The sequence below is a fragment of the Podarcis erhardii genome (genome assembly GCF_964252035.2).
Source record: "Podarcis erhardii genome assembly, chromosome: 8".
Lineage (NCBI taxonomy): Eukaryota > Metazoa > Chordata > Lepidosauria > Squamata > Lacertidae > Podarcis > Podarcis erhardii.
In genome coordinates, this window is record NC_138499.1 from 56,344,957 (window position 1) to 56,372,120 (window position 27,164).

At 38.5% G+C, this 27,164-nt stretch overlaps 1 protein-coding gene across 5 annotated transcripts in view; it reads left to right on the forward strand.

The window, feature by feature from the left end:
- TSHZ1 (teashirt zinc finger homeobox 1) overlaps positions 1–27,164 on the forward strand; it is an 81,140-nt gene that overhangs the window by 33,337 nt on the left and 20,639 nt on the right. The window contains exon 1 of one of the 5 annotated variants that reach the window (XM_081875076.1): positions 5,739–5,756. The exons of the other annotated variants lie outside the window; for them this stretch is intronic. The gene's annotated coding sequence lies outside the window, so the exon portion shown is untranslated. Of the gene's footprint in view, positions 1–5,738; positions 5,757–27,164 lie in introns of those variants that run through there. 5 annotated transcript variants of the gene reach the window in all.

Here is a 27,164-nt window from a genome sequence, read left to right on the forward strand (position 1 = left end):
CAGACATTACAAAGACAGTCTAATTTCCCCAATGCTCTCTCATCCAAACGAAATCTGTTATCACTGTCCTCTGGAATAGCTCATGCCTAGTGGAAGAACAGACCATGTAACAGTGTGTTTTCTTGTGCATTTCGATCTTTAAAAAATGTATTTCACTGTGTTGTGGTAGAAAGGATTTTGTGGGTGCTTCCAAACCCAGACATTTAAAAGATGCCCTGAATTGGTGTGCCTTACTGCTGCAAGCCACGTGGAGATTCCTTCTAATGCAAAAAGATTAGCAGGATCAATCCAAGGGGTACGGGCCAGATCAGAAATTGTAGCACTAAAGCATACACTAGTACGTCTTCCTTAGATATTCATTTTCTGTTTTAGTGCCACAGGCATTGGAAAACTTTCACCTAGACACAGCCTGAGAGTCTGATTTGAGTGTTTGAGATGTTATAAATTCCTTTTCCATGGATAAATGTTTCTCAGCATTGACATGCTCCCCCCCCTTTTTGATGAACTTTAACCACTTCTTCTGCTTTAAAATTAATTACTAGTCCAGCTGTTTTAAAATTCTGCTGTCTGATCACTACCCTGTGCACTTTTGCTCTGCAATTTTATTTGCTACAAATGATCAAAGCATTCTGTGGTTTTTCTTGGATCATGGAAATAAATAAATTGGATAGGGTCAAGGGCAGAAAGCACTGAAAATGGACAGGCAATCAAAAGTCAAATTCAGTAGAAAATACAGGTGAAAATAACTAAACAGTGATCACGAAGAACATAGAACAATGTGTCATTGCTATCAAAATACTGAAATGTGAAAGAGAAAAGTTGCTCACAACTCTGGTACAAAATGTCATGTTGCTGTGATCATTTTATTTACTTGGTTGTAAACTTTTGATAAATTACATCAGCCAAATGGAATATTTACTTTCAGAAACTGATGACTTTATTTCTGACCTCTCATGCATGCATGTATGTAGAGCAGGCTATTGTTTTTCTCTGGTAAAGTTAGTTTTCTCGGTCTATTTTGCTAAGAGAAGTGAACTTCACGTAAGCCGCCTGCTTAGGTGGATACTTAATGGTGGTTATACCACTATGACAAAATCTTGTTGTAAGTGATTATTACATGACAAAGCAGTAAAGCAGTTTATTACTAGAAGTTGTAAATTATATTCATTGTGTTGTGTTTGAGTAGCATTCTTTTGGCATAATGTGCTCAGCTCTCAACCAGTAATCTGAGAACGCACCTATATATGGCCAATAGAACTAAGTTACCATTAATACTCTTTGTATTAACTTGTCGGAGAGCATATCCTCTTCCAGTGCATATGGTTTATCATTGATAGTTAGTTAGTTTGATTTATTACGGCCATTGGCCCATATCGAAAACAATACATCAAAATTTATCCATAAACAATACAATTTAAACAGTTCCAAGTTAAAACACCCATATAAAACCAATTTTACTTCAATTAAGTAAACACTATGCACAATAAGCTCCCTCTATGTAAACCGCAATTCAAATCCCTCAGATTTTGGGGGATATGCGTCTTAGTTCTGGCACTTATTGATGGTTCTTAAGTTTAGCTAAGCTGTCAGAGTCATACAGTGATCCATTTCTCCTCTTTTGAAATAAGACATTAATCAGGTATCTAGCGACTGCAAGGGATCTACTTGTGTCTTCGTCGTTTAATAAGTATATTATTTGGGCTTCCTGAGGTCTGTCAGCAATTCTTGATAAATATGGGGCCAGAAACTTGGACCGTGAAGCCGAATGTAATGGACAACAGAAGATTATATGAGATAACGATTCTATAGGTCCGCTTTTACAGTCACAGAGGAGTGAGATCTGTCCGTTGGAGAGTCTGTTACCCAACACATTTGATGGGAAAACATTTATCATTATCATTATCATTGATAATTTTACTTACATGTTGACTTCCAGTGCAGTAAAATTACTGCCTGCAGGCCCAGTTACAGACCACAAATGACTAGAGAATAAATAATATTGCTAGCATGATAATCTCTTACAGTTGGTATTTGGCTTTCCTGTGATATAGCAGCAGTGGAAGTTTCTGTTAGCAGGATTCAAGTACAGTGGTACCTCGGGTTACAGACACTTCAGGTTACACGTTTTCAGGTTACGGACCGCGGGAAACCCGGAAGTACCAGAAAGGGTTACTTCCGGGTTTCGCTGCATGCGCGGAAGCGTTAAATCATGCTTTGCTCATTTGCAGAAGCGCCAAATCGCGTCACGTGCATGTGCGGACACAGAGCTGCCGGTTACAAATGCTGTGGGTTGCAGATGTGCAACCCGAGCTTCCACTGTATTTTGAAACAGAAGGAAAGAAGATGCTTCTTTCAAAAACTGTTTTGCCAGAAAATAATTTTTGTTGGTTTACTTATTTTCCACTGTCTAGCAAAATTAAGATATGTGAGATGTATGTATCGCAAATGAGTTCCCTTCTGTTTGGTAGGATTCTGGTTAGTCGCAATTCATTTAATGTTGAGATTACATAAATGTAGGGAGGTTGAGACTAACTTCAATTAGAACTGAACATATTCCTTAGAATTGTAGGCAGTAGCATTATGGTAGTGCAGTAGGGTTGTCCACAGTGATACCTGCCTGGTTTTCAGTTTCTGTCATCTTCCCTCTCTCTCTCACCCCCTCCTCTTTCTTCTCTGCACTTCATTTAAAAAAATCTGCAAGAATTGCACAACTTTCCTGCACTTTTCTATTTCTATTTTATTTTATTTTATTTAAATATATATTTAAGTATTATTCTTTTACAGCTCCGAAAGATATGTATTAAATCTGTCTTAATTCCCTTGTACCTCCAGTAATGCATGTTTCAGCCAAAAAAATTGCTGATTGTGTGTGGAGTACCATTGGAATATTGTTTTAGGTTTGTTCTCCTTCAGTTCCCTTTTTCTTTTAAAAAGCTCTTTATTTGTAAAGCCTTCTTTGAGCTGTTCACACACAATTTTTCAAAACCAAAACCTAACATAAGCATAAACGTGAACAGTATCAAAACCAAAATAGAGTGTATACATAAAATGAGCAGAACACAAGATCTAGAGCAATGAAAGTTACAGTCATACTTGCAAAGAAAGTGAGTGCTAGAGAAGTGACAAATAAGGCATGATATAGGGAACACCTCTGAATGTGAACTATAGAGCCATGTCATGAGGCAGAACTTGCAAGGCTTTAACATGCATGTATCATTTTATATTTCTGGGAGTTTGCTGCTGATCTAGCAAGGCTCCTGTCATACTAATTAGACCCCAAATAAGCAGAAAGGCCTTTGCTGCAGCTCTGCCCACGATAGCTTTAATTTGGTACATAAGCTTCTTGAACCTGAGAATATCCCACGCTTTGTGAAATCATTGGACTAATAATAATAATAATGATAATAATGGTTAGTCACTTTTTTCCACAGAATTTAGGGTGTGCATGAGGAATTCCAGTTTTTAGGTATAAATAAGGAAGGGTGGATGTTTATTTAAATATCACCCTATTGATGTTAACTTTTCTGCATTTATTGTTCCATATGTGATAATGGATAACTTACATGATGCACAATTTACTTCATTTTGCATTTTTAGATTTCTCACTACTGTACTATAGTTTTGTGACTAAATCTGAGTCGTGAACAAAGACAGTAATCCAGAACTATGCAAAATGGGTCGGATTTCTTTCCAAAGTCATTTTTTGTAGCCGATGAACATGAAGTTGCACGTTTTGCTTGGATGCACACTGAAAGTGTCTCAACTCAGCACAGACCTGCACTAAATATCTAATCTAGTGCCAACACACTTTCATGTCTGATTGACAGATGTGTGTATCTGCTCAGCATCTTGCTAGACAGAACAAAAGAAGTATGGTTTCTAGGTGAATATGTGCCTAGCAAACTGGTATGATTGCTATGAAACGTAATTATTAATTTCCTGTACCATGTGCCTTTAATAATTAGCAACACACAGGAAAGGGACAGTTCCAGAACTAACACCCATTTGAGGGTTTCAAATTTGAAGTAACTTGAATTGTTCAAAAGCCTTGAAGCAAAATACCACACACACCCTCCCAAAAGGTGCCTTGTCTACAAGGCAGGTTTAGAAATATTTTTTCCAGGGGAATTAGTGTCTATCATGGTTCTAATCTAGAGGTAAGTATATGGTTAGTAACTTTCAATGCAAGATTAGCAAACTATATTAGTGTGTAACCAGAAGAAATAAACTGGACAATATTTCATGGTTAATTTTCTAAATTGCCTTCATTTTTATTACTTGACTTCATTTTTACCCCGGGCCCAAATCAAACTGCTGGTTTTGACCTATGAAGCCTTAAACAGCTCAGGACCACAATATCTCACGGTCTACCTCTTCCCATATGAACCGACCCAAACCCTGCAATCATCATCTGAGAGTCATAGGCCTGGCCTAGCTTCACTCTCCAAACTGACTCCTATTTTGTATGAAGAATATTTCATAGTGGTCTGGTGGCAGAGAAATAACTCTGTGATACAGCTCAGAAAATGTTTTTTTCAGACAGAAGTCTTAAGGCCCTATGTAATATAGAGATCAAACGCCCTCAAGATGAGCAGGTTGATGACATTTCATTGGCAGCCTGTGACATCTAAAAGCTGAACATTGCAGAACCTAATTAGTCTGAACATAATTAGTTATAAGAGGTACCTGACAGAGCATCAAATCAGTGCAAAAGATCTTTGCTTGGATTTAGGACCCCTTTGAGGGGTTGGGGATAGAATGAAGAAAATTGCATCTGGTGCATTGCAAATGAATGATGCCAAACTTAATTATTAAAGAAGAAACATGAGATCAAGCACAGAGAAATGAGTGTGTGTCTCAGTCTTTATGGTTTGAGCACAGCTGTCCTGGACAAAATATTGACTTTGGTGTGGTAGCATCAAGAGTGACATCAAGAAATGATGGAGATGCAGTGGATACATGAGGAAAGAACACAGCAGTTGCAGGAAAAAGAGGGGGGAAATGACACTGGGAGTTTGGGTTTGCTCATCTGGAAGAGTCAGAGATGAAGACAGATTTTGAGAGTTGGTGAAACAGCAAAGCAAATGGAAGAAAAATGGAAGAAGCAAAGATTACCAGTGTCGAAGCAATGATTCTTCAACATCAACTTCGTTGGACTGGTCATTTTGTGCGGATGCCCAATGATCGTCTTCCAAAGCAACTACTCTATTCCGAACTTAAAAATGGAAAGCGTCATGCTGGTGGTCAACAAAAGAGGTTTAAAGACTGTCTCAAGGCAAATCTAAAAAAGTGTAGTAGAAACACTGACAACTGGGAAACATTGGCCTGCGAGTGCTCCAGTTGGAGAACAGCTTTTATCAAAGGTGTTATGGGTTTTGAAGACACTCAAACTCAGGACGCAAGGGAGAAACATGCTAGGAGGGAGGCACGCTTGGCAAATCCACACCGTGATCAACACCCGCCCGGAAACCAATGTCCCCACTATGGAAGGACGTGTGGATCCAGAATTGGCCTCCACAGTCACTTACAGACTCATTGTTAAAACTGTGTTTATGGAAGACAATCTTACTCGGCTACAAGTGATCGCCAAAGAAGAAGAAAAAGCAAATGTGAATTGGAATGGCACCAACTGAAAAAGAAGCCAGCAGCCATGGAGTGCCCAGATTTCCACTCTGTGCCTGTTGACAACACTCCAGTCCAGTGGTTGAGATACCTTACTAACAGAGACCATGAAAGTTTGTGCTGTAGTGATACTTGTGAGTGAAAACATTTCTGCTTTATATGTTGCTGTAACTTGCTCCCCAGTGCTGTAGAACAGCACCCTCTGCCCCACAGGGCTAACAAACACAATCTGCCTTGTGGGGGGAAATAAGAGAGCCGGGGCAGAAAAACCCCCACCTTTGGACATGGAGCGTTAAAGTGCGGACTTCTGCTTGGAAAGAACGGTGCAAAAGGCAAATGTGTGTATGCCCTAAACTGGATGGATCTTGGTTGGATGCTGTATGGCAGTTCTTATGTTCTTATACCAGAGATAAGAAACCTGTGGCCCTCCAAATGTTGTTGGACTTCAGCTATCATCCATGATATCATTAGCAATGCTGGCTAGGACTGGTGGCAGTTGGAGTCCAATAGCATTTGAAGGGCCTCACAAAGTTCTTACACAATAAAGGAAAAGGAAGGTTTGATTCAGTTTGGGTTTAGTTCAGTTTGACTGCCAGAATGTTGTTACTATTCTCCTAAAAGATGTTTCAATTTCATCCTTAGCAAATATTTGCTTTGTAAAGGCATGTTCATCACATTCTGGTCTCCAGTATGTTGATACTAACCCATCCTCAAATCACAGCTGAGCATAAGTAGATAATAGGCTTTATAAGCGTATTTGTTTTGTTTGTTGGTGCTGTACTGGTGTAATCATAAAGTAGGTTTGAACTTTCATGTCCCTTTATCCTCTAGTGATGGACAAACTTAATGAAACAAAGGAATTAATACTAGGATAGACCTATAAATATGTTTTTAGGGTCACACTCTGTGGATGCTGAGCTCTCAGTTAAATTGGAACATTTGTGTGGGTACACACACATATATGAGTAGTATTAATCAGAGTAGAATGTGGCAGAATACAGTGGATTTTTAACCCTTTTGCTGTTACAGTTATTGTTGATTCACTGTATTTGTGCCTAGGAAAGTATCTTTGTCCAGGTCTGATAGACACACAGTATATATGACAGTACTATTTTCCTTTCCAGCACAACCAAACATGAAGATACGGTGAATAGGATTGGAGTAAATTTGTGTTCTGCTGTATGTGTTAATATCTAGGAATCCCACTGTAATCTCTGTTAGAAATTCTATTGTAATCTCTGCCTCCATTGCAACAATCAGTTGCAAAATGAAATTTCAGTGACTGGATTTCCTGTACTGTATATGAAATGAAGATGATTGCATAGAACATAAATGTGCCAGCAAGACAGATTTGCATATGGAAGTAGATTTCTGCATGTGCAGCATGTATGGTTGTCTATTCACTGTCTGATATTTGCCAAGGTTTTGTAAGACAGAGTTAGATCAATGGCTAAACTAGCTCAGTACTGTTTAAACTGACTGTTAGTGGCTTTTCCAGGATTTCAGATAGGAGTTTTCCCTAGCTTTGGAAATGCCAGGGATTGAACCTGGGACTTTCAACATACAAGGCAGATGCACTACCACTGAGCTGTGCTCCTTCCCCTGAGCTATGGGTTGGTTATTCAATAGCTCTTTAGACATAGCCTAAAAAATTTAGCACTTGAAATGGCTAGTAATGTCTTTATGATACGGGTGGGGTGTACATTCCTATTCTGGACCTCTAGTTGTTATATATATAGAGAGAGAGGAAGATTGGAGTCAAAAAGAGGTAATCTGTGTAAACAGATTTGGCAAGATTTTGCCCAAATGAATTTTTTGCCCCGCTTAATGGGACATGCAATACTGTCTACCACAAGTAAAATACAGCACTACTATTTTGGGATCTTGCAGTTGCAATTTAACACTTTGAAATGGTGGATAAGTGATCTTGTGCAGCTGAATTGATGTATTGTATTCTGTATTCTTGAAATGAGCCTCATAAATGAGTTTAGGAAAGTTACTAGCTCACACATTTTAAATTTTTAATTTTACTAGTCCTGTTGAGGGCTGGCCGAGGAGGAAATCTGCTACATTTCTAGTACAGGGGTGTCTGTGTCTTCCATCCTATGCTTGGTTTCTGTGCTGGATGCAAAGGAGGGATAGAGCAGTCCATCCCTCCTCTGCCAGCCTGCTCACTTGCCTGTATATACTGTAATTCCTTGACCTCTATGTCTATGATTACCAGGTGAGTGGTTAAATACAAAGCTGCTTTAGACCTATATGCAGTATGTAGAGGATTCAAAATTACAATGAAACAATAGGTGATGAATTATAGTTGAAATGATACTTGGAGAAAGTGATACAAATGAATAGGGGGAATAATGCCTTGAAAAAACTCTGACCTAACTATTACCCCATGGAGAATGGGAAACTGGTCTGAAATTTGTAATATATCCCTGTATAATGTTCCTAGATTATCATCTTCATAATGTAAGAAAGAACTATGTTAAAAGTTAATGAAGGAACTCCAGTGGAACTCTATTAGAATATTTTTCCCGCCATTAAATGACTGGTACAGACTTTTAATGGATGCTTTAACAAGGCTCTGTTATCCAAAGGACTATTGCTCAAATTGAAATTGGGCATATAATCAGCGAAGAGAAGCATTTTGGGTGGGAGAATATCAATGAAGTGCAAGTTGGTGGGGGGTGTAGCAGTGGGAAAAGGAAAGAAGCAAGGGTTAGCCTGTATTTGTAATGACAAACGCCACAAGTATGGAGATGTGTAAACATTTCACACAAAAATTATGGACAAGCAATCTTGAGAATGATAAACACATTACTCACACATCTTTAGATACCACTTCAGCTTTCAAAATGAACATGGCAAGGGAGACTTTGTAATCTCCTCTCCCCACTGTTTTGCTACTCTGGGAAATATTTGTCTTGACTTTTCATCAGACATGCAATTCTGGTGTTACAGGTCAGAATACAGGGAACTGCATCACTATTCTTGCATGACCACTGGGGCTATTGAGTGTGAGGAAACGGAGGTCAACAGTCTCACTGACCATGCACAAACCTAAACTAGTTCCCTGAATATGGTTATAATCTTTCACTGTCTCATCACCCTCCAGCTGCCCTATTCTTTGCAGCAAAATTCATAAGTCCTCACCAGTACCTCTGTGCTTTTCATTTCATTTCTATTAGAGTCTTTTTATATAGCCCAGTTTGTTTTCTTTTATTATTTTATTATTATTTTATTATTTTAATGTCTTACTTGCTTTCCCACCTTTCCCCCCTTTCCTCGTCACTGAAATAAGTATAAGTAAGTATAAGTAAATAATGCTTCTGCTAAAACGGTATTTTCTTCTCTCATCAAAATGATACCTTTCTCTTTCCTTCATTATATCCTGCATCTTCCAACCTCATCCTGGCACAGCTGCAGATTTCAGAAGCCACTTGACAAGCTGTCCTTCTTGGGTCCCCCAAAGTGCTGAATTGCTCCATATCACAGTGCCAGCATTGGCTAAATTCATGAGCAAGCAGATCTGGCAGCCATGGTAGCCTTTAATGGGCCAACCATGTGGATAAGCAAGGAGGAGGGCAGTATTGAGGTGGGCACTTGCAGTAGTGCAGCTATTGCAGGGCATAAGTAATAATATTAGCTGGGGATGGGCAACGTATCAGCCCCACTATGAAAGGTGTTGATACATGGTCACACATTGCTTCAGGCTTATAGTCATAGCCCATATATTTCCCATCAATGGCCCATACTTACCCACCATTCATTTTCCATCTTGCTAGGTGTCGGTTACTTGCTGGTTACGAATGGCATCATATTGGTTATGAATGGCATCATATTGGCCTTAACCCTGCGATAGGCTGATATTTAGCCATATAAAATAACCATATATTTGAAAACTTTGGTCGGTTAACACTTGTGATACCTAAGAAACATTTCTGGTTCTATCTAGATATTCTGGGGTGTTTTTATTTTATGCTGAGTTATAAATTAGCGACCACAGAAATAAGAAAGCCAAAGCCCTTCGCTCTTGATACTAGTAAAAGCTTCATACCGGGCATAAACTGTTGTTTCTTTTGGAATGAGGGAAGGCCAGCTCTTCTCTGAAAGCACTGAACTGGTTTAATTGAAAGAACAATTTGATTTGCTGCTATAGATGCTGCTCCAGTAAAACAGCTTGGAATGCTAACAAATTTTTTACTTTCCTCTCCCAAGCCAAGGATTTAGTACTGGCAGGTGAACTTGTGAAGGCTGCTCTCAAATATACAGAGACAATAACTGTCTTGGAGGTGGAACTTTGTCAATATTTTTTGCCTTGAGCCAAAAAAACATTCAGAATAATGGTGTGCTAAAGTCCTGCTCAAAAATGTAGCAGCTAGACAAAGGGGAATTTATTCCAACTTTAGGACTGTGTGCTTTCTTAGTCATCTGTATGTTGTAGCATCAACTATCAAGACATTTGAGGATGCCTGAAGGCATGTTTCTAGTTTCCTTTAAGTGTACATAATGCCAACTATGTTTTTGTTCTAAACAGAAACATTGCCAAGTGTTAGATTCAAACTTTAACTTATTACACCCTGAAAGCTATTTGAAGATACCTCTGTATTTTAAATATTAGCCCAACAAAACCATTTATCATTACTTAACTGGGAAATAAAATATTTATAGGAGCTTGCCATTTAAATACTTCTATGTTCTTATAGCCTCTAGTGAAGACAAAGTGTGATAACAAAATACTGGGATAAATTGGCAATACATGATAATTTTATCATTATAGCAATGAATAAAAATGTGAAGACATCATGCACAGCTATAGAACATTGATACCTCCAACCCAGAAATATAGACATAGGAAATAAATAAAACTATTTACACATGAAAAACAGTCTTCACTTCCCCTAATTAGGACTATAAATAGAGCTGAGTGGAATGAAGGTGTTAATGCCTCTCAAAAAGTAGCCCCATTTTTTTTGAAGTGTGTGTGTGGATGCATTCCTGTTGTTTCAGCGACTGGACCAAATATTCCCTGTTTTCCTGGGAAGTCACAATGAAACTGCTGCAGCATGGCGAAATAGAAAGCATTTTTCTAGATGCATAGGAGCACAGATTCTGCATATCCTCATGATATTCTAGTTAGTGGAATGTGTGCTTGAATATACATTCCAGTGCGCATTCTGACCCAAATGGTGTGTGACTTCAGAGTGAGACCAGGTCAGCTTTGTTTGCTCACCACATAAGAGTAACTTTAGCATATTTAACCATGTGATCCGTGGTGGTGGTGTGCAAGTCCTATTTCTGTCTTACCGAAAACCATTTGGACTCTGAGGGTTTTTGTTGAATGTTGGTAAAATGTCATGGTTTCCAATGAACATGTAACAGGAATGCTTGAAAAGCCCAAGTGAGTGAAGCACCCTATTTTTTCTGCAAGTTTCCCCTGACTTCCTCGAGCAAAATAGGCCTTATAATGGGGAAGGGTGGTGGCTTAAGGCACTTGGGACAGCTCATTAGCACGCAGGAAAGGTCTTGCAACTCTTCTCCATAGCTTGGAGCATATGTTCCTGCTGGGGATCATGGGGCTGGTAGTTAGTAGAGCATGAGACTCATAATCTGAGAATCATGGGTTCAAGCCCCACACGGAGCAAAAAGATTCCTGCATTGCAGGGGGTTTGCCTTGATTACCATTGTGGTCCCTTCCAACTCTACAGTTCTATGATTCTCTAATTCTATGACCAATGATCAGACTGGGTAGTAGGAGGGATGTAGTTCAAGGCCCATTATAAGTCAAATCCAGCTCTGATTGTTCTGGGCTTAACTGCACTGAGGGTAGATCTTGCAAGCAGGGAACATTTGTTTTTCTAGCTCCTGTTTAAAGTATTGCTCTGTCTCTTAATGCCCCTTAGCTAGGATCACATAGTGAAGGAGAAAGTAGAAAAAACTCTTATTAAGAATGATGCAGAAAGAGCAGCAGACGAAAGGAAGAATGTTTGTGAAAATTCCTAGAGATTGTAAACTGTAAGAAACTTCAAAGTGGCATTGGCATATTGTACACCTCCAAAGCAGCAAATCCTTATGTCACCAAATAACTGCATTAGAAGTGAGTTTTTGACTGTGTAGTGTCGCAAACAATGCTAGGTTGCAGTTGAGGAATATGCAAACAGTATTAGTAGCAGAAAACAGCTAGGACTGGTTTTTACATAGACATGTGTTACTGTAATTACACAATGAGGTACATTACCTGGAATGCTGATATTTGCCAGTGTCATAGTTATGGCATATGATAAGAGATAAAAAGTGCCTGCACATAAGAGATAAAAAGTATCTAATTTATAGCAGGAAGTCCATTAATTTAGATATCATGCCAAATTATAGCACAAACCATTGTTTTCAAAACCACTTCAAACTGATTCTGATTTTCTGGCTGATTGAAAGCAATGGTTTGTTAAGTCATGTATTGAGAAAACCTTAGTTGAGCTTTCTTTCTCAAGTCCTGCCGCTGTGACCACAACCATGGTTTGGCTTAGTGTGTTGTCCAAACCCATACACATTATAAACCGTTAACCAAAGTTTATTCTTAGTTTACAGCTTGTGGTTTGTCTGAAGGAGACAAACCATAAACCCAGAGTCAATTACACACAAAGCCAAGCATAGTTTAGCTTACTACAACACAGCGGCACCAGGACCAGAGGAGAAGCAAAGCACCTGAAATGTCCTCTATGGGACTCTATGTACTCATGCATTCACACTAAGCATTATTTGTGATACATCACAGCGTTGTAGTTCTCTTTAAACCTGTTGCACAGCACAGTATTTCATTCATTCATTCATTCATTCATTCATTCATTCACTCATTCACTCACTGACTCATTCAAAGCATTTTTATCCTCATCTGAACCCCCCCCCCCCATTGTGGCTTAGAAATTAATAGGAATAACACAGGCTCACAATTAAAAAAAGGCATGGCAGAAAAGGAAAATGGGAGTGGGAGGGAAAGCAGGCTCTGTCTCCAAATTCTTAATGTTTCAAGTTTCTTACAATGACCAGCTTCAATGGTAACTGACTGCTGTACTCATGCCCCTGAGAAATAGCCTGGTGATCCAGTCTTCTGGATCACCTGAAAGTTTTTTACAAGGTGGGGCCTTTGGGCACCTAGCTAAAATCTACTGACTTCTTGCCACTCCTGTCACAAAGTCCCCTGCCCTGCCAGGAGATGGCCTTACCTTACATGGCAGCTGGAACTGATGATCTCTGTAAGGGGATGGAGGGATCTAGCCCAGCTAGTAAGAATAGCATTGAGTACATGAAAAATCTTATCCTGGGGATTTGATTGGGAGCGCTTTCCACTGTGTATTAATCTGTAGGACTGGCATGAAAGAAACGGTCACTAAGAAGCAGTGCATCCATACATAATGCTAAACCATGGTTTGTTAATCATGATCAGACAGTTTTCTCATGATTCTTCATGCATGGAAATTAAAGATTTTATTCCTGCTTTAGCTGCAAACCAAACATTTGCCATTATGGTTTGCAAATGCACTACAAACCTTGGTTACTGATTCAGGTTTGCTACTGAGTAGCAAGTCATAGTTGTCAGTTCTGATCTCACGAGAAACCATAATTAAGATTCCTTAACCATAGTTTGATATGATATGTAAACTGTGTCAGCCTCTTTATTTCAGAACATTACAGCTTCTTTGAATTTAATGGGTAGCCTTAATTTCAGAATGCTGCTTCTCTGCCTTCACAGATCATAAAGTATAGTTTCTTCCAGATTTTGTTTTTGTCAGATAAATTTAGCGGGTTTAGATAGAAAAATACTTTACTGTTGTTTTTGGCTGCCTGTTGCTGGGCCCTGTTTTGGATTGATGTTGATAGTTCTCCTTTCTGACCACTTGTTGTTGCTATTATTGTTTATAATAATAAACAGCTGCTACATAGCCAGAAACTTTGAGAAACACAGTGGTGTTTGTATTATCTGGAGGGATGCAAAACTTTTGATGGGTTGGAAAGGAAGTTAAGTATCAAAATATCCTGAATTGGGTTTTGAACTCAAACAGTAAAACATAGCATCCATCCATTGATGGAGAGAGATATTGGGGAAGGAAAAAGCTAAGATAGCTTTGTCATCGAGTCTGTGTAACAGCAGAGAAGAGTCTGAGTTTGAATCATGCTTCATTCTTTCACCAAGTTCCTGTTAAACATAACCAAACAGATATAATTTTTATGACCGTGGAGACTAGAACCAATTCCTTTAACTTAACAGAACAGGGATTTGCTAATATTTCTCTGGTTGTACTTCACAGTCCTTACAAACACAACGCACACAAGTAAGATCATTGTGCTTTAAACTCTGCAAATTGGTAAAGCCTTCACGGAAAGTAACAAGGAGAGTGCTTTGAAAACCTACAAGAAAGTACTTGATCAAAAATATAAAACACAAAATCATGAATCAGTGGCAGTGAATTTCAGTTGAAGAACTGAAACCTAATTCATTGAACTGTGACTGAAAACAAACCATGTTAAATGTTTATTAACTTGTATTTCTGTTATCAGTGGATTTATGTGTAAAGGATAGGGTAGAGGGGAAGCTAGGGAAATCTTATCCCTCTGAATTATTTGCTTCTAGTCCTTAAATGGTGATGTAAGGGGAGTGTATTTTCCTCTTCCTTTTATGCTTTCCCCTCTGCTTTGAATTAGTGTAGCTAAATATATTATGCCATACTATTTACCTCAGTCTGCAGTTTCACTACCTCTGTATGGCTTCCCACTCTTAGAATTTTGCAAATAAATCACTGATCAATGTAGAGAGGCATCACGGCAAGTGTGAAGGCAGAATATTTTTTATGATGCCATAAACTGGATTTATTATTATTTTCTGCATGCAACTTTGTACATTTAAAGTTCATCTACATAGTACGGTATTGTATATGGGTTTCATTTAATTGACGCTAATTAACTACGGGGCTGGGTTTATTTAATATTTTTTTGTTTTGTAAAATAGTTACAAATCAGTATAGGCTATGCTACACTGGTCTCCATGATTTCTGATAAACTATTTTTGTCCAGTATAAAATAATATATTATTTACATATTTGTAGAATAAGGATGCACTGTTAGTCTTTTGTTAATTTCCAGGTAATTAAACATTATTGTCTATTTATGAAAGAATTGATGTGATCTGTTTATAGTATCAAGACTGCATGATACCAAACTATAGTTGCATCCCTAATTAATGTACATAATTGTCATGGTTTTAAGGTGAAAATTAAAAAATGCTGTCAAATTAATCATCTACTAGGAGTTCATTAATTAGCTAACCTCATATAAATGGGCTGCATTTCGATGACAACTAGGAGTGAAAACCTAACTAACTGAAGTCAGTAGGAGCATTTACATTGAATTCAGTGCGATTGTTTCCACAAAATAATTTTATCTATTCTAGAGACTGTATTAGGAAACAGGAGAAATCCTTTTATAGGTTTAGTGCTTAACAGAGGTTTTTCCAGACAGAGGTCTATCAATATGACCATCTTTCAAATAATAAAACATATTTATTGTTGAACCAAAATACACTGGGTTGTATTCAATACTGTACAAGCAGAGTTCTGCTTCCCCTTCCTTCATGCCGCCCCAGATGCTTGCCCCACCTTTGGAGCAGATTTTGAGATTTTGAGGAAGATTCCAAGTAAGATGAGGAGGTAGGGAATTCCATTGTGCAAGGAGGACCTCCGTTGTGTGAGGAGAACAGAATTGTTGGACACAACCCATTTTTAACTCTCCGTCTGCCAAGGTGAAATGTATAATATCACCATTGTTTCATGATAATGTGCAGCATATTATAAAATATTTTGCCTCATAACCCATTAGCAAAATGTAGTCCTTTTAAAACTGCAGAATATATAAAGAAACAGAATTTATATGGCACTTGCTTAGTGTTCTAAAATGATTCACATGCATTATCTCATTCATTTATAAAACTCTGTGAAGGGAGCAGAGTGCTATTTCCATAATGCAGATAGGGAGCTGAGACTGAGAGAAAGTGATTTGCTTAAGGCCAACTGAGGTGAGAGATGAATGAGGAATTTCACATCTCACATTCTTTACCACTGCACTACACCTGGCCTCAGAAAAGGTCACATTGCTTTTTCAAGAATTATTGATAGCATGATACTCCTGAGCAGATTCATCTTGTTTCTGTAGGGAATTCTGAAATGTTGAAACATTGAGGTTTCAGTTCTATACTCACCTGGGGGAAGCCAAATTGAACAGAGTGGTGCTTACTTCTGAGTAGACACACATAGGACTGCACTGAAAGTGGTTTGTAGTTTTTAATCTTGCAATCTTAAAACAAAACAAAAGAAAACAAACTGGTCCGCAGGAAGATAGCAAACATGAAGTGTTAAATCAGGTTTATAGGGTTTTATTCAGTACAGGGCTGATGCAAGAGGAATTCCCCTTCTTTTTCTCCCCACTGCAGTCTGCTGAGCCCACAAAAAAGCCTCTCCTGAGGGTCTGGGATGTAAGAGAGAGGATTGCAGTGGTACAGGGATTGCGAGAAAATAGGGCAGAGGCAATCTGCATGAGGCTCACACTCCCAGGCCTTTCCTGATTGTTCCCTACCTCTCTGATGTTACATCATGGGTAAGCATGTGTGCACAGTGGAGAGGAAGGGGCAGGCATGAATGCCCTAGTGCAAATGTGACCCTGGGTATAATGCATAATGCATTAGTTGAATTGGTGTTTTGGTTTTTTTAAAAAAATTAAATGCTGCTTATTCAGAAAACTCTTAGAGTGGTATAAACTAAACAAAAATATATGGAAATAAAAAATACAACAAAACAAGTCCAGCAAAATACACAGACATCAGTGGACAACCGTAAATGATATCAGCATCCCCTGAAAAATTTGAGTATTTTGTGCCAGTGTTGAAAACACAAATTGATTGAAGTCTGTCCAACTCTTGAGAAGTCAGAAAGATTCACAGAGAGAGCACCTGTTAGATGAATCTGGAACATGTTGTACCATCAGAAGGGGCAGTAAGGAAAAGGTGATCTCTTAGGTATCATGATCCCAAGTTGTTTATGGCTTTTTACCCTAGTAACAAAACCTTAAATTGCCTGTTTTCAGGTCCCTGGCCTATGATATTCCTTAGAGGTTGTGGTGGCATGAGCAAAATGTCCTTAGATGATCTAAGTGATCTTACAGGGTTATACAGGGGAAAGAGATTGGTCTTTCAAGTAATGTGCACTTGCACTTCTTTCAACAAAAAGCTGTGCATTGCTTTCATTAATGTTAGAAGAGCGATACTTACATACATGGTCTATTTTATTTTATTTGAACCTAGAGTATTTTAAGGGTGGCTCATGGTGGCTTACAATTATGTAACTGTAGCTTTATTTATATAAGAGGAACATTTCCCTTACTATTTATGAGACCAACATGCATTTTGAAATAGAAGCATTCAAATTATCTTTTTGGGGAAGAATCTCTTCAATTAAGATGAGCGTGCTTCCAAAGATGTTGTTTTTATTTCAAATGATTCCAATAATCAAGGGGACAAAGATCTTCAGAGAGTGGCAAAGAATGATTTCCAAATATATCTGGCAGGGCAAAAAGCCACGAATACAATTTAAGTTACTAACCGATGCGAAAGAAAGAGGTGGCTTCGCCCTGCCAGATTTGAAACTTTATTATGAAGCATCTTGTCTCTGTTGGTTAAAGGACTGGATAACACTAAAAAATAATAAGTTATTGGACTTGGAAGGGTTTGACAACAGGTTTGGTTGGCACGCCTACTTATGGTTGGGAAAGAAGAAAGCTCACAAAAGTTTTGCCAATCATATTTTTAGAGGTGCCCTAATAGAAATATGGGATAGGTACCAAAATATTTTGGAACCAAATGTACCTCATTGGTTATCCCCACTGGAGGTCATGAGTGTTAAAAAGACAAACATGAGAGAGGATTGGATGACTTATGGAGATATTGTAATTAAAGAGGGGGGGAAATGGAAATTGAAGCCATATGAACAAGTTAAAAAATATGTATATGATTGGTTGCACTACTTCCAAACAAATGAAATGTTTAAAAAGGATTGTAAAGAGAGGAAATATATTGAAGGAGAATCTAGATTTCAGAAAGAGATAATAAATAATGATTATAAGGTTTTGTCAAAAATGTATAAAATGCTATTGGAATGGCAAACAAAAGACGAAGAAGTTAAATCGGTTATGATACATTGGGCCAAGGATTTTGGTTATAATATACAGCTGACAGATTGGGAGAAGGTATGGAAGGAAAATATGAAATTCACTGCATGTATGACGATAAAGGAAAATATCATGAAAATGGTATATAGATGGTATATCACTCCCGTTAAACTTGCAAAAATGTATAAGACATGTAATAAATGTTGGAAATGTAAGGAGAAGGAAGGGTCGTTTTATCATATGTGGTGGGAGTGTAAGAAAGTAAAAGGCTTCTGGGAAATGATATATAATGAGTTGAAAAAGATGTTTAAATATACGTTTGTGAAGAAACCAGAAGCCTTTTTGTTAGGAATTACAGGAAGCGAGATTAATAGAAGTGATTACAAACTTTTTCAATATGCAGTGACTGCGGCAAGAATTTTAATGGCTCAAAAATGGAAACAAGAAGATTTACCAACATTGGAAGAATGGAGACGGAAATTGATGGACTTTGCTGAATTAGATAAACTGACAGGAAAAATCAGATACCAAAAGGATCACAAGTTCATACAGGACTGGAGAAAGTTTACGATTTATCTGGAAAATATATGTGATGAACAGACAACGCTAGTCGGTTTTAAAGAGGCTTTGTGAGGAGAAAGGGTGTTGTAAGAGGGGAAAGAGCTGTAAAGATTCACTAACTAGCAATACAATTATAAAGAAAATGTGAATTAAATTTTAAAATCATGAGGATTGTGGAGGGAGCTGGGGGAAGTCTAAAAGAATTTATGTATTATATTGGAAAGTATGTGTTATTTAAATTTGTAAAAGAAAAACTTTTCTAAAAATAAAAAAATAAAAGAAGCATTCAAAGGTAATTACATTTAAAAAAGCAATTCTGAAACGTAACAACACAGTACCCCATATCATGAATTTATACCAACTGAAAAGCTGGTAGGGAAAAAACTTTATTTTTCCTTCCTCCAACCTCTGTGTTTGTCCATGTGTATGGTATTTCATTATGGCAAGATTATTATTAATTGTAGCCAATATATTCTTTTGTATTGTTAACCGTGTTTGCATTCATAATGCCTTGTAGTAACTCATAAAGTACAACCAACACTGAATTTATATCTGTCTGTTAAAGAAATTATACATTTTTGCTGTAATACTAGTGGCAACAATAACCGTACCCTATGCGGTACATTTATTATCTCCGCCCATCCAATTAAATCTCTGAGTAGGTCTCTCTTTGTTAGTCATGATCTTCAGATACCAACATTTCATTCTTATACTGCATAAAGGGAAAAATCAAGACTGCTTCCTCCCTCCCATGCTGCTTTGTCAAATCTTGATATGCCATTTTTGTGGTATCGAGGAAAACAAAATGACCCTTCCCTAAATTCCTAATGCTATAAAGTTATAATTTTAAAAATAAGAATAATCAAGCTATAGGAGAATAGATGACAGCGTGAAGAAACTCACATTGCTTACTACACTATTGATATTGGTCTAACATTCTCTAATCTACTAAAATTAAGAATGGGGCAAAGTGTTTGGAACTGAGGGCCACATCAGAAATATCCCACAAGCCTGAGGGCCAAAGCTAATGCATATATTTTAGTTCTGCATTATTAATGTAATTTGCATGTCATTATCAAGAACTTAGGGGATGCCATGCTACAGCTTGTGAAGACATTGAGCTTATTCTACTACTGTCATTCTGAATTGCTTTCTTTCAAACTGGACAAATTTGCATTGTGATATATGAACTTGAGGCACGATTTCCTGGAAAATTTTGAACAAAGTCTCCTGAAATGCATACAGCTTTTATTTCACTAGGAATTTTCAATGAAACATGCAATGAATCAAATGGTAGTTTTAAAAATTAGGGCAGTTGGAAATCACAATGAAGGTAAGTCGTCCCCCCCCTCTAATTTGCCTTGTTAGTGATCCTTTAGTATTTCTGCAGTTTCATTTCCCAAATGTGTTTTCATAATAATAGCTAGAGGTTTGCATTTATTTTTATTTTATTTTTTTAAATGTGATTCTGGGGATTGTAATAAGAGCCTGTAGACCACACAAAAGTTATTTGGGGACTCCATATTGATTACTTGCTATAAATTTCAGCTGCATTACTATTATCTTAACGTATGTGGTTCCAACCCAGCATAGTTAGGTCCTGTTAAATCTCACTTTCATTCAAGCTGAGGGGTTTGAAAAGTCTAGAAGCAGAGGATACATCCTGTAAGCAGCCTTGACTGTGGCCTATATGGCTTTTATCTTGCTGTTGTTTAGTCGTTTAGTCGTGTCTGACTCTTCGTGACCCCCTGGACCAGAGCACGCCAGGCACTCCTGTCTTCCACTGCCTCCCGCAGTTTGGTCAAATTCATGCTGGTAGCTTCGAGAACACTGTCCAACCATCTCGTCCTCTGTCATCCCCTTCTCCTTGTGCCGTCAATCTTTTCCAACATCAGGGTCTTTCCCAGGGAGTCTTCTCTTCCCATGAGGTGCCTTTTATCTAGCATATGACAGTGTGTGTGTGTGTGTGTGTGTGTGTGTGTGTGTGTGTGTGTGTGTTTGTAGACATTGCCTATCAAGCTCTTAGAAAGTGGCTTTTGGCAGCCTTTATGAAACACAAACAACACCAGAGAGACAACGGAGGCAATCAAACTGCCTCACCTGCATGTGATTTTTAACAAAAAACAAATAAAAATGTCTGGAATACATACTAATATAATATGTGTATATTTTAAGATGCTGCTGGCGTGTTTCTCTCCCCACCCCCTCTAATAGTGGTGAGTGCCGACAGAAACTGAGCCCTAAACAAGAAGTGATGTTACACTATGCTTGGAGAAATTCCAAGGGTTGCAGAAGTACAGAAAAGTCACACACGCACCTAAGGGGCAAACCCCCCCCCCCAATACTGCACAGTAAGGACTGAGCATGCACAGTAGCCAAGAAATGTTGAGTGGCAGCAGGAAAAGAAATACAAAACTGAGAACAGGGAATGGAACGTCCCATATGGTTTATAGCATCCTGGTGGAAACCATGGCTGGTTGTCTAGAACCCGATTTCTGTTAGGTGTTGCATGCCTCATTTGTTAAACTAATTATCCAAACAGTCGTCTCTTCTGTACTGTCTCATTTTGCCATGTGGCCAGTGTTCCTTTCCCTTTGTAAAGTGCTTCCCTCCAAGAGATGATGCCATAGCACCTAGCCACAGGGAGCATTCTAGCAGCTTTTCACAGCAACATTATCTAGTGTGGGGTCTGTCTACTTCTATGGGCTTTGGGGGATCCTTTCTTAAACAGTGATTTCTGTATTTTTCTGCAAGTATCCAGACTGTACAGTACTGTGGTACCTCGGGTTACATACGCTTCAGGTTACAGACTCCGCTAACCCAGAAATAGTGCTTCAGGTTAAGAACTTTGCTTCAGGATAAGAACAGAAATCATACTCTGGCGGCACGGCGGCAGCAGGAGGCCCCATTAGCTAAAGTGGTGCTTCAGGTTAAGAACAGTTTCAGGTTAAGAACGGACCTCCGGAACGAATTAAATACTTAACCTGAGGTACTACTGTACTATCAATTATGCCTTCACATAGTCTAGGACACTGGTTAATGTTACAGTGTTGCTGCTGCATAGTGTGTGGATCTCTCTGGTGTTTAGAAACAGGATTTAGATTATGGGAAGGCTCAATGAGAGAAAAAAAGTGGGTCTTGGAGAAGTCAGAACTTTAAAATCCTCACTACCCACTCCTGTCTCTAATAAGTAGTTTGCATTCCTGTATCTCTTGCTCAGACCCTTATCTGTTCTTTACTGGACTAAGAGTTCTGACGGAAAAGGATGACTACATTATTTCAAATTGTCTGTCAAACTGTACATGGGTCATTGTTTTCTGTCTTCTACATCTCGCCTCTCAAAAAACTTGGTTTGGGGACTTTTGCAGATGTGAAATCCTGAAAACCCACATTCAAGTTCTGTTGATTTAGTATCAAGAACCTTTATTGCTAAAAATGTGTGAGATTTACCATAAAGCAATGTGAAGAATAAATTGTTTATCGCATTTAAACCTTTAGTGCTTTTTTTAACTTTTGCACATTACTGAAAATAAAGCATTTTAGAAGCTGCTTAGTTCTTTTCGAATTGAAACATTTGAATATATGTATTTATATTTACTGTAGCCAAGAGCATTTAACTTTCTGTTTGTATATACACAAACCCATATAGACAATTGTGCATACTTCAAATATGTTCCCCCCTTTACTATATATTGAACAGCTTATTCTAGGAGAGTAGGCTTAGTCTAATAATGACATTCCCTATGTGGATGAAGAAATTGTGCTATGAACTATTAAAGAGATTAGTTTTTGTTTAGAAATAGCAAATTTATTATTGCATCTTCTGATAGTGTTCTATCATACTTGCTAGAGAACTAAACTGTTTTTTCTTGAAATACAGTTAATATCCACATTTCCTCCCCCCCTCCCTTGCCATCTTTTCATTCACCTCCACTGCCTCTCAGTTTACTCTGGCAGAGGCCTAAGTAAAGTAAACCATGTGCTTTTGTGCTGTCATATTTGATTTGGACTATATTCTCACTGTTATTTGAAGCTAACATGAAATGCAGTGTCTGCATGACCCATTTTAGCAGCCCATTATCATAATTTCACTCTCATATGGCTACTGAGTTAATGTACTTACAAATGACAGAGAAAGCATGTTACATGACCTTAAGGGTTTTCAAAAATTAAATGACGTAGTAGGTTATATTTCAAAGAATGGCTAAAGAGAACATTTTTAATTATTATTATTTTTTGTACCTTAAGGTGTCACTGGTTAGCATGGCAACGGTATTTGTGCATGTGTTAAATATGTGAATGTATAAGCTTTATCAGAATCTGCATTCCATAATTCACTCAAAGAAATTTTGGAAGACTGATTTAAAAACGGTTCCAAAGAGAGGTTGTTGTTGTTTTGTAATTGCCTAATGCTTTACATTTCTTCATGTAGGGTAGAGGTGGATTTTTGTTGTTGTAATGTTTCAGTTCATATTTGTTACGTGATATTCAGCTAAGTTTTACTCAAGAGTAGACACACATTCATTTAATTTCAGAAAATCTACTCTGAGTACAACTTTGCTGATTAACGGCGGTATTCAACTAAGTTTGAAATTTGTTCATGCACAAAGTATAAAGCCCTGAAGAATTACTGAGACAAGATTTTGGAGGCTGTCATATAATGGATCCTATTATACGATGATGACTCTTCAGCAGCCTTGTATTGAGCAACTTTCTTGGCAGCCATAGATAACAAGGGATTTCATGCAGGCAAATATGCAGCCTGGCAAGAGGAGGTAGCAATCTCTCCTTCCCTCTTCCACCCATGTGCTAGGTCTCTCTGCTATCTGGGGCTGGATGAAGGAACACCTCCTTAGCTCTTTCCCTTTCCACCAATCCTCTTGCTAGAAGGATTTTTTTTTTTACTACCCCACTGAAAGGCTACTGTTCTGCATTCCCATCATGGTTGTGAAGGAGAGAGCTTCCCTTCTTCTGCAGCCAGCATGAGAACGGCAGAACAAAGTCTGCGGGCTAATAACTTTCATGGATTTATTTACAAGACTGCTCTTAAAGAGTCATTATTTCACAGTGAAAGTATGCATGTATTCATGTAGCATTTGGATATGCATCCTATTTTAAGCATACAGGATTAGCATTTTATCAGGACATAGAGGCCTACTTGGCTTTTCAGATGGAGAGTCCTTGCTGGGTTTTGGTGAAAGGCATCAGTTGTGAATTACTGAAGTGTTTGTCTATGCATGTGTATGTGCGCGCGCACACACCAACATATGGAATGAGCACTAAACTTGGGGTGGTTTCCAGCTACGTTTTACTGAGAGCAGACCTACTGATGTTAAATGAACCTCAGGCATGTTCATTAATTTGACCAGGTCTGCTCTGAGTGAAACTTAGTTGGCTACCATCCATGGAGTCTGGATACCTTTTCCCGATATTTACGTATTTAAGTCAGCAGTGGTATGTTTTTTGTACTCTTACACAGCAAAAATCTTCGTTCCTGTGGAACTAGCTACTCCAGAATTACTCCAGAGCAAGCAAATAGTTCATGGAGTACAACCTGAAGCTCCATGGAGAAGCTCTGCCGTTTTCTTGTCACTGGTGCAGAACGATTTGATAAATTTACAAGTACCTTTATTATTAGTCATTGGCACTGTGGCTAAGACTAGGGAAATATAGAAATGCAAGCATGTTTTCTGCCATCAGAAGCTGTAGCGTTTAGCTAAAATTAGAAGGTTATATGTAAAAGTTTTAGGGGTGGAGTGGTGGAAGAAAATGCTGCAAGGACAGAATGAAAAAGATCCGCTTAAATTATGTTTCAACTATCCTGTATTCTAATTCTTACAGCAGGGTTGGGCTATTGTCATAATGTAAGCTATTGTCTTATCACCTTCCAGCTTGATTCCTACTGTTGGATAAATGCTGGAGGAGATAAGTGCAATGAGTGGTGAAAACCTTCTTGCACTCGCAGATGATTTATTTATTTCCTTCCACATATATCCTGCCTTTCCCCACAAAAGATGCACCCAAGGTGGGATACATGTGGTTCCCAGGTTGTCATTAAAATGCCAATAACCATAAAAGCACTGAGGCTGCAATTGTGAACCTCACTGAATTCAATGTAACTTATTTCTGAGTAGACGTGCAGTAGAATTGTATTGTCAGTTTCCGTCAAATAGTTCTGTGGAGGGTTGTCCTGCTGCTGCGAGCCGTTTTTCAGGGAGCACATGGAACCGCAGTAGGAATCAGAGGCCCAAAGAGCTTCTGTACAAGGATGTACCTTCAGATCTTAGCCATATTCAGTTATGGTATTCAAGGATTTTTCAAAGCACATATGATGCTAAATGCATCACATTCTTCTATGTGATTTTTTTTTTAAAGAAGTACAAATCTTCCAATACAAAATCTTGCAGCAGTAAGTTAAAAGATTTCACTGATTTAAGTTTACCAAATTGCTTTCTTCGGCTGGTTAGCTTTGGTCTTATTATTCTGCATTCGTTGTACAGTATTTAACAGTCATTAGAAGTGATGGTGGTTGCATACAGAACTGCCCCAAAGACCTTATCTATGTAGAAGGTTTACACAATGGGCACCATATTTAAAAGACTCTATCCTGCATGCCATTGTTGCCAACCCATTTATGCTTTTATATACCCTTATATATGATGTATTACAGAAGCCAGACTGGCCTCAATGAGAAATCGGGCATTTAGTGTCACCAGTCCCATTCTGTGGAACACTCTTCCAGCAGAGATTTAGCAGGCACCCTGTTATTATTTTCAGGCATCTCTTGAAGACTTTTTGTAACTGTTTCCTTTTTTGATAAGTCAGTCATTTTAATGATCTTTATTTTTACAGTTTTTATGGTGTTTTATATTTTATTGTATATATTGTTGTGCACTGCCGTGTTGTATGAACTGGTAGTATATAAATACTTGTATAAATAACATATCAGTCTGCTGCAGCAAAAATGCCAGAGTCTTGTGGCACGTTAAAGACTTAATATATGTTATCGTGGCATGAGCTTTTGTAAACTAGAGCTGACTTTGTAAGATGCAGTTGGTAATAAGGGGTGTATGTGTGTGCATGTGTGCACAGAGGAAGCAGTTTGGCCAAAAGATCATGAATGCTGGTGGTATCAATGGGCCTGAAGATAGGGACAGAGTGATCCATTCGCAGCAGCTGTCACTGTGTTGATGCTATGTGTGTAGCTCTACCACACTCATTTTACATTAGTAGTATGCAAAAAACAAACAAACCCAATAACCCCCAACCCAGAGTCCTGATTAAGTCTGAATTGAATTGAATTGAATCCAATCTGCTGATCAAAGTCTAGCCATTTCCTGCTGTAGAAGGTTACGTATATGTTAGCAGGACCTGAACACCAATTCAGTATCTGGCTGAACAAAGAATTGCCGATATGAACCAAAGATTTTCTGTCTTTTTGGAAATCTTGCTGTGGATGTTGTAGAGTTACCTAGTGCTGGAAGTAACAGAAGTCATAGGAGGGAATGGGGAGTGTGATGTAGTACTGCAAAAATAGAATAAAACCAGTGTTCACAATGGATGTGGTTACAGACTGAAGTGCAAAATATGGTTACCCTCTGTTTCATTTTCTCCAATATTTCTTATTTTATTTCTTAAAGATCAGGTATAGGGGGCACAGGGATCTACAAAATAAAAATTGATCAAATTGGAATACGTAGCATTTAGGGAGAGTGGGAATTGATGTTTCCAACATATTCTTTCACTTAGAGCTCACAATTCATTCTGCATGCTTATATTGACGCCCATTATGTTTAACTCCTTTTCCCTTGGTCCCTATACTTGGGTGAGAAGATTATATCAAGATTTTAAGGCATTCCATATTTGACGATGGAAGGTTTTGTGATTTCATTTTAAATGCTGCATGGTATTATTCCTCCTAATTGGAATACGTTGCACAAACTAAAAGACAAGAGTCGGCAGTGTGTCTTAATAAATTTAAGGGTAAGGTATGCAGTGTACCGTTTTCTTAAACCAATTTGCTCTGTACAATGGTTCTCAGCATGTAGCTTTTATGAAACCTAACCCAGCAATGTACCAGATGTGGGTCTCTTGGAGATTAATATAGAAAGATGTAAGCCAGAATCCAAACATAGATAGTCCCTCACACCGAGCAGGGCTTAGGGTGTGTGTTTCCACAGATCCAAAGCCCTGGTCTCCAAACCAGTTCAAAATTCAAGGGGGGGCAGCTTCAACACCTGGCGTCAACACCTGGTGACCTTGGGCACCTAGAATCCTAGCAAGTTGCACTTCTGCTGCTTGTCATGCCTCCCCTTTAAAAACATTTCCAGCCTCTTTCTGCAAGCTGTCTCAGGTGGTTAGGTAAGCCATCACTTAAATTTCCACAATGTTCCAAAGTACTGGCACACTGTGGGAAAAATAAATGGCAGCAAGATCCAGCCTCCTTGACTGGACAGAGTCCTGTTATAACCCTGGTGCTCTCTGCTAGGTAATCCTTCCAGGTACTACTGTTGGAGAAGCCCACCGGAGCACACCGTGCTCAGGGCTCTCCAGACTTGGAGTCAGTCCTGAATTAAGAGAGATTCAGAAGTAACTTGGCATGTGGTTATGGTATAGAGCTCTGCTGTTCAGAGGGGGCGGGGAGCTCCACAGTGTAGACTCCAGCTCTCCAGTGCAGCTATATCCATCATAGTAATTCAATAATGACTTAAGTACATTGGTTTCAATGGGTCTAGTCCAGTAACAGTCAGTGTGGAACATTACTGGTGTTAAGG